We start from the raw sequence: 8823 nt of genomic DNA on the forward strand, positions 1-8823 counted from the left end.
CTTTTTTTTTTTAATGTTTAATTATTTTTGAGAGAGAGAGAGGCAGAGCATGAGGTGGGGAGGGGCAGAGAGAGAGGGAGACACAGGATCTGAAGCAGGCTCCAGGCTCCGAGCTGTCAGCACAGAGCCTGACATGGCACTCGAACTCATGAGGCACTCAGACTCACGAACTGCGACATCATATCCTGATCCTGAGCCTGGACGCTTAGCCAACTGAGCCACCCAGGCGCCTCCAAAGAACACGAGTCTTGGTCCCCACCCCACACACTTAGCAACCCTTTCTAAGACATTGATGACAATGGCCATGGGTGGGGAGTTGAGAAAGGAACTCTCATGAAACTCTGGTCTTTCTTCTCACAGCTCTTAAAACACTCCACGACACCTAACATTTCTGTTTCTTGTTAACAAATCACCAGCTGTTCCAGGTTTTAATATGCTTCACTCACGCTCTTCCTTCTGGCCGGAATGCTCTTCCCGTCACTTAGAAGGCCAGGCCCACAGGAGCACAGATCTTTGACAAGGACCCCACTCAGCACCTTGCTGCCTGTGCCCCTGCTGCTTTCTGCTTGTCCTGCCTGATCTCTGTCGTCAGTCAGCAACTGACACCTGGAGTGTCCTCTCTCTGACACTCGTTTCTGTTTTCCCTCCTCAGCCCGGGAACGCTTGGTTCTGGTCAGCTCTCTCCACTGCTCTGCTAGCACCTACACACAACAGGCTTAGAAGTCCGATCCACCCCCGACTCCCGGACCCTATCTAGGCCATGGCTGCCTTTGGCTCTACTCCTATGCTGTCTGCGTAGTATTTGCCAAGGGCTCTGCCTCTCCCTGAGGCTTATATTATGCCCTTTCTCCCATTGCGGCAGCCCCTTTTTCAAGGCTGGCCCACATGGGACTTTCTGACCTGCAATTAGAAGCCCTGTTGAGCTCATACCTGCCTCATGAGATATTTATCAAAGCCAGTTTTATGTAGTGCAAAGAGGAAAGAATGAGACATCTGGGTTTAAATCCTGCCTTACCAATTGTGATTTCGGGGCAATTAAAAAAACAAAAACATGGGGCACGTGGGTGGCTCAGTCAATTAAACATCCAACTTCCACTCAGGTCATGATCTCACGGTTCTTGAGTTTGAGCCCCGCGTTGGGCTGTGTGCTGACAGCTCGGAGCCTGGAGCCTGCTTCAGATTCTGTGCCACTCTATCTCTGCCCCTCCCCCGCTCACACTCTGTCTCTCTGTCTCTCAAAAATCAATAAATGCTAAAAAAATAAAAATAAAAAATAAAAACAAAAACCTGTGTGCCTCAGTTTCCCCATCTGCACACACAGGATTAAGATGCCTCTACCTCACAGGGTAGTTGTGAAGATTGTAAGAAGTTGCATCAGCAAAGCACCCAGCATGCTGCCTGCCATGTTCCAGCACTTGATAAAAGTTTCCCCACAAGACGTTTCTCCCACGCTGGGGGTTGGGCCCCATGCCTTGCTCACACTTTTATTTCCTGCAGCAGCTGCAGGAGCATCTTGTGTCCGGCCGGTGGTCCGTGCCTGTGCACAGCACTAAACTGGACGATCCCTATGTCGTTGTTCCCTCCATGTTCCCAGCTGTGATCTCCTTTCGAAAGTACCATCACTCAGCTCCTGCTTATCAGCAATACTCCATGGTACCATTGAACCCCCAATGAATTTGTAGACCCAAATGAAGTTACTTATGTTGCTTCTTATTAAAAATCATACATGCTCGATATAAACATATAAAGATAGAAAAACAAGCATATGCAAGTGAGATAATCCTACCCATCCAGGGAGGAGAAACAGCATATTCAGCGAGGGGTGTGGGCTTTAGAATAGGAAACGAAGCGAGCCTGTGCTCCGGGACTATGAAAATAGCCATGGTGTCTACTTAGACCCTGCAGAGTAGGAGTCTTGCTAGAAATACTACCTAATTTTCTGGTGCCACAACCTTTCTTTCAACCAAATAGGAAAAATGGGGTCTTTCCCGGCTTGTTATGCAGTGACAATGATCTGTCGTCAGCATGCTGTGTGTTCTGTATTTGAGCCAGTGTGTATTAAGGGGCTGTATCACATCAAGCGTCAGACCAGGTGCTGATGACAAGAGCACAGCCATGACCTCAGTGAGTTTTCAGTGCTGGAGACACACGAGTAAACAGGTGGCTATAGTGTCACGAGGAGAGGGCCATGGGGATGCTGAGGAGCTTTCGGGATTCCAACCCAACTGTGGATTCCTAAAAAGATGGTACTACATTGGGTGTGGAAGGACAGGAAGTAGTGTGCCGGACCATGGAAATAAGGGCAAGAGGGAGAAGTTGCTCCTGGAAGACTGCAGAACAGGTGCAGTGGCTTAAACGAGAGAGTGCACCTGCGGGTGTGCATTGTATACTTGGGGGACGGTGAATGCAGAGCGCAGACCCCAGGGGTGAAGTGCAGGAAGGAGAGCAGGAAGGGCCTCCATGCTCATGAGTCTGGACTTTATCCTGATGGCCATGGAGGCTCATGGAATTATTTGAAGGGAGTGTCACAATCAGTTTTGGACTTTAGAAAGATGGTTCTGGGAGCACTGTGGAGAAGAGATAGGGAGATGGTAAGGCTGGGGCAGTGAGGTCATTTTGGAGACTGGTGTAGCCATTTGGGCAAATAAATAAGAGGGGCGGCCTTCAGCGGGGCCGGATTTCGTGGTGGAGGAAAGAAGGTGATGGAGTGGAGGAAGAATGGCTGGACCTAGGCTCTGATAAGGAGTCAGGGAGAGAGAAATCTGTAACCATGCCCTGGCTTGGGAAGAAGGGTCCCAGCATTGCTGTTCTCTAGAGTTAGAAAAGCAAAGGGAAACACGGAGTGGGAGAAAGTGATGCCGAGTTTGAGGGACACAGGAAGCATCCAGTGAGTGGCTGGGTCCGTCAAACTCCAGAGACAGACGTGAGCTGAAGTAGAGACTGGAGACACCGAGGTTACTCCCAGATGATGTAATTGGTGATGAGGAGAGGGCCTGGGAAGCGTTGGCATTTACCGGGCATTGAGGAAGCTGCCTGGGGAGGGCTGGCGGAGACAGAGGAGGAAAGCGCAGACACGGTGATGCTTGGATGCCAGGACAAGAGAGTTAAGTACTCCAGGAAAAAAATCAAACAGCCGGAAGAAAAACAAAAAGGTCGAATTAGGTAATAACTAATATCTGAACATCTTAATCCAATTAAAATGTATTCACTGGATTTAGTGACCTGGGTGATGAGGACGGTTTTGGGGGAGTGATGGGCGGAAGCCAGATTGTAGGGCGCTGAGAGGTGGAGGTGGGAGGTGAGGACATAAAGATAAATGTAGACATGTCGTGACATTTGACTCCAAAGGGGAGGAGAGAACTAGGTGATAGCTAACGTGGGGCCTGTGGTTACAGGGGGGCTCTGTTTGTTTCAGATGAAAGTTGTTTAAGTAGTTTTAAATGCTGATGGAAAAGAGACAGACAAAATATAGAAGAAGATTCTTCCAAAATGCTTTCAGATTTATTCGTTTATTTAGCCTTACCACTTACAGGAGGCTATTAGTCTTTGTTTTCTCCCATCCCTTTCTAGGTGAAGAAACAACATGAAACCCAAAAAGGTAAAGTGAAATCTCTAAGATTCTCCGTCAGGAAAATGAGAGAGATAAGCCTAAACTCTGGGGTTCCACCAGACACGAGAGCTTCAGGAGGAGACATGCATTTCCATCCACAGAATCCCCGGAGCTCATAGCAGATCCGAGGAACTGTAATTATTGTGCCCCCCCTCCCCCAACTGGGCGAAGAACCAATCTCACAGCTCTTATCAGACTCTATTGAGCTGAAGCTTTAATGAACAGCAGCAATCTGTTATTTTCCTCTTGTTTGCCTGGCAAGTTGCTCTTTTAATTCACATCAAGAGAGGGAGAAGGAGATGAATATTAAAAGCACACATCAAGGGACCGAGGGAGGCAGGGGGACATACTGAGCTAGCTCCTCAGTATGCAGGGACAGAGCAGGGCTTGACCTGAGGCAGGGCCCGCTGCCTGAGTTGGCTCTGGGCTCTGACAAGCCTGACCTTGGGGAATGCTGCTCACTAGCCTGTTCTGCTATTAGGAGAAGCGGTGTTTCTGGCATTGTCTGAACTGTGGGCTTGGCTCACTCCAAAACGACAGCAGAAACTATATTACAGAGGCCCTGAGAGAATAAGGGGTGGGGTGACGGGGGGAGTTTTTGCACATCTCATTAAGAAGAGCATTAAGCCCCATTGGTCTGAAATGGTTTGGGACATAGGGATCATGGATGGATAAGATCATAAAGTACCAACATTTTCTTTTGTGTCTACCCAGGAGTGAGGCTCAGAGTCACCAAGTTAACTTCCCAAACTGGTGAAAATCTGGGACAGAGGCCAGCAAATGTGTGGGACTTGTTTCTCACAGCTGGTCGAGATGACCCATTCCAGATGGGACTTTTCTGCTCTGTGAGTCTGAGGACTGACAAGAATAAGAGTTTAATGAGGGAGCATATAGAAGAAGAGCTTTATCCCCAGGTGCTACAAAGAATTTTGACCATCAGAGACACACAGAACTTGTATTTGCTGATTCAGCCAAGGTCAGTTCTTCTGGAAGACCTCAAGGTTGTTGGCTGATTGTAATGGATGAAGGCCGGGACTGGGTAGATGGTTGTTAAGGGTAATAATTCTGTACCAAGCTCAAAATTACACAAGGCTGGCACGCTCAAGGTCTAGGGCAGTGCATGGAATGTGGTAAATGCTTAATAAATCAATGCTTAGTAACTGAGTGAATGCTCTTCGCTCTTTATTCCTTTATTCAAATGACCTGTGCCAATTCAATCCAAGAAATATTTATTAAGCACCTACTATGAAACAGGAATCTGGAAAACCCTAGGAAGAAATCGACATCTTCCTGGTTGTGGCAGATACAGTTGGTGCCTGTGTCCGGAGCCCCTTGACACGCTGGCTGCTTCCTGGCAGCATTTGTGACTCTGCCTTAGGGCTTTCTCTGGTAACACATATGCTCAGCCTGTGCACCAAGCAGTCTTGCAGTGAGGTGAGTCAGTGCTCCTGGGAGCAGTCCTCAACTAATGACAGACAGAAGTCAGGGCATCACAGATATCTTAACTTCCTCACCCCTTGGTTGTAACAATTCTGAGGTTGCTCTACACAGTCTTCTGGAGGTTCCCAAAGGAAGTGAATTCCAGTGGCCCACAACTTCCTGATTAATGGCGATCCCTCTGTTGACACCCTGTCCTTCCTGTCCCCAGTCCCATACAGGTACTTCCTGGGGTGGTCTTCCAATTATACTACCTGTCATCAAATCTTTGTTTCAGGGTCTGTTTCGAGGGGAAGCTAACTTAAAAGATTCGATCTGCAGTAAGTATATTTGAATTGGACCTGCAAGACTGGGGTGGAAGTTTCCACCACTGAGTTGTTGGAGGCAGAGATGGTAGAAGGGAGGTGCGGGGTTGGTACAGTCTAATGACCCATAGCTGAATACCTGTCCCAAAGTGGATAGTTAAAGACAAGATCTCTGGGAGTAGAATTGCAATCTCATATTGTAGGGTCTCCCCCAAAATATATGTCCATCTAGAACTTCAGAATGTGACCTTATGTGGATAGTGTCTGCAGATGTAACTAGCTTAGATGAGGTCATTCTGGATTGGGAAGGACCCTAAATCCAACAACTGGTGATTTTATAAGAAAAAAACACACAGAGATACCCCCAGGGAAGAAGGCCGTGTGATGACCGGTCAGAGACTGAAGCAATGAAGCTACACGCTGACACCAAGGACACCAAGGACACCAAGGATTGTTGGCGGCCATCAGAAAGCAGGAAGAAGCAAGGAAGGGCTCTACCCAGAGTCTCAGAGGGAGCCTGGTCCTGCTGACGCCTCGATTTCACATTTGTGGCCTCCAGAACTATGAGAGAACGCATTCCTGTTGCGTTCCCAGGTTGTGGTGCTCTGTTACAGCAGCGTGTGGATATGAAAGCAACATGGATCAGAAATGTGCCCGGTAGAAATGCTATTTGACTACGAGGTAGCAAAGTTTCTTCTTGTGACTTTTCCTTCAACCCCTTACAATTCTCTGGCCTGCCCCCAGTGTTCACTCATTAGGAAGGAAAGCCTAAAAGGAAACAAGCAACCTCCTTTCTTTCTGCCTCACATAGAGCTGTCTGCAGGCTTGAGTCGGCAGAGGTCTGTATTTGCTGCAGGCGTATGCTTATTCTCCGAGCTCAGGGGTGAGGAGGCCGGACGAGAGCACCAGAGGCCCTGAGAAATGTCAACCCAATGCTCACTCAGTGGGCAGAGAAAAGGATCTGCCGCCTAATGAGATTTGAAAAATATTTACACAGTAACTTTAAAGCTGCTGGTTAGAAAATTGGATAAGAAACACAACAGGGGCACCTGGGTGGCTCAGTGGGTCAGGCATCCGATTTTCCGCTCAGGTCATGATCTCAATGTTTTTTGAGCTGAGCCTAGCGACGGGCTCTGTGCTGACAGCTCGGAGCCTGAGGCCTGCTTGGGATTCTGTGTCTCCATCTCTCTCTGTCCTTCTCCTGCTCAGGCTCTGTCTCTGTCTCTTAAAAATAAATAAAACATTAAAAAATTTTAAAAAAAGACACAATGAAACGGGGTAGGAGGATACCAGGTTAAGAGAGGAAAAGTGATGTGTAGTAATGGGGAGGGAGTCCGCCTGATTTCTCCAGTCTTCGAGGGCCATCTCACTAATCCCCATCGTTATAACCTTTAATAAGACCAGACAGGTGCTGTTCCTGTTTTGGGGCATCTGGATCTATCATCTTTTNCGCCTGATTTCTCCAGTCTTCCTCGAGGGCCATCTCACTAATCCCCATCGTTACAACCTTTAATAAGACCAGACAGGTGCTGTTCCTGTTTTGGGGCATCTGGATCTATCATCTTTTGGTCTCAGGTCTTACAAACCCTACCACCTTCAGAGCAGTAGAGCATTCAATGAAGGAATGCTCCTTCCCTTCAAGTATCTTCCCCACTTATTCTTCCCAACTTATGATTTCCCTACTTTATGTTTCTTTAATAATTAACCAGCTCTTTATTTCCACCAAAAAAAAAAAAAAATCAAACAGAAGACCAAGGAGTTCACATGCATGTGGCCCCGGAGGCATAACGCATTAGCTTAAATTCTGACTTACATGTGAACAACTGTCATCAAAGCAAGTTTTGATGGGCAACTGAAAAGCAAGAGAAGTCTCAGGTCCTCTGGCCTTTCTCCGTGTGACAGTTCTGAGCACTGCCTCCCCCAGGGCCTAAGACCTCAAGACCAGCTCCTCATGTCTTCCCAGCAAACCTACCAGTGCCCTCAACGCAGAACCTTCTTCCTGAATGCGCCATCTATGTACTTTATGTGGTTTCAGGTCTAGAGCAAGCTTTATGTCTCAATTAATAACAACATCAAATACTCGCTGCTGGCACTTGAATTTTTAAGTATACGACCTCAGCTAAGCCCCCAGGCTTTCTATAAGGTAGATAATCCATTTCACAGATGTGGAAAAGGAAGCTTACTCCATGGCTAGGATTTGAACCCACATCTCTCTAACTTCAGAGCCTGAATCATTAACGAGACTCCACAGGGTTCTTCCGATTCTTCCTCCAGTCCTTCTCTAGACATCTCCTACCTCTTACCTCCCTCCTCCACTTTCCAACCTGACCCACAAATGCAGGGTGAGAGCTGTTGTTCCTTCATCTTCCCATGATCTTGGAATAACTAGCATAGGGTTGAAGGGAGGGGTAAGGGTGGGGAAAGATGGTTAATTTTACTTTCAGTCTCCATGCTCACCTCAAGCAGTTCTTCCCCAAATATTTTATTCAGCTGCTGCATCACCCCCTTAGGGTAAGACCCAGCCGGGCATCTCTGGCCTTTTGGGGTAGCTTCAGTTTCTGTGCCCAAAATGGCCTCTCTTTGAAAGGAAATGGAGACAAAGCCTCCAAATAGTTTTGTGGATCTTTACATAAACATGCTTGAGGCCCTTTAAATGGAGAGTTATGACTCCCAGAAAGAGTTCGGCCCCTTCCCTTCCATTTGCCTCCCAAGGCAGAAACATCCCAGAGAGCAGATGAGTAGTTAGCTCAGCCAAGGCTCAGAAGCTCGCCTGGGGCTGGAAAGACTTAAAGTGTGAAATCTACCCTCCATGTCCTGAGCCTGCTCTGCTTTCCTACCTTGCTGTTCACTGCTAGGTGGGGGTGGTTGGATGGGGAGGGAAAAGACTGGGTCCTGGTCATTGGTCCCTAGATTTCCTAGGGTCAGGATTGGTCTGGCCAAGCTCAGAGGCCCAGGGAGAATCAGGGACAATGAGAGACACCCGGCTCAGGCTAAAGGGTGAGGCTGTGATTGGTACAGCAGGAGCCCCTTGGGATGCTCCTACGGGAAGCCACCACCCCCACAGGGCAAAGGGTTAGACAGTTCTGAAGTCAAGGCTAGATTCATAGGCCAGGGCCACGGGAGCCAAGTTCTCTACCTCCTGAGGCTGCCTGAGCTCCAAGATGTAAACCTCCAGCCACAGTCTTGTCAGGGAGGGGTTGGTCCAGGGACAAAGTTCTCCCTCTCTCTGCCTCAGTTTCCCCTCATTCATCTCCATCACTGCTGAAAAGAGTAGAAAGACCCTTTGATCACTTGATTACTGTCCATTCTGCCACCCCAGGTCATATCCACAAAGAGCAGAAAAGGATACTGAGTGGGACGGCAGCACCAAGCAGTTGGTTAAGGCTGGGGAGGACACTGGCTCCAGGGAAGGATGCTCCAGTCCCCTGTCCCCTCTGGCCCCTTTGAGAGAGGAGTCCAGGCCTGCTCAGC

This window comes from Crocuta crocuta, unplaced genomic scaffold (genome assembly GCF_008692635.1).
Source record: "Crocuta crocuta isolate KB4526 unplaced genomic scaffold, BGI_CrCroc_1.0 scaffold274, whole genome shotgun sequence".
NCBI classification, from domain to species: Eukaryota; Metazoa; Chordata; class Mammalia; order Carnivora; family Hyaenidae; genus Crocuta; species Crocuta crocuta.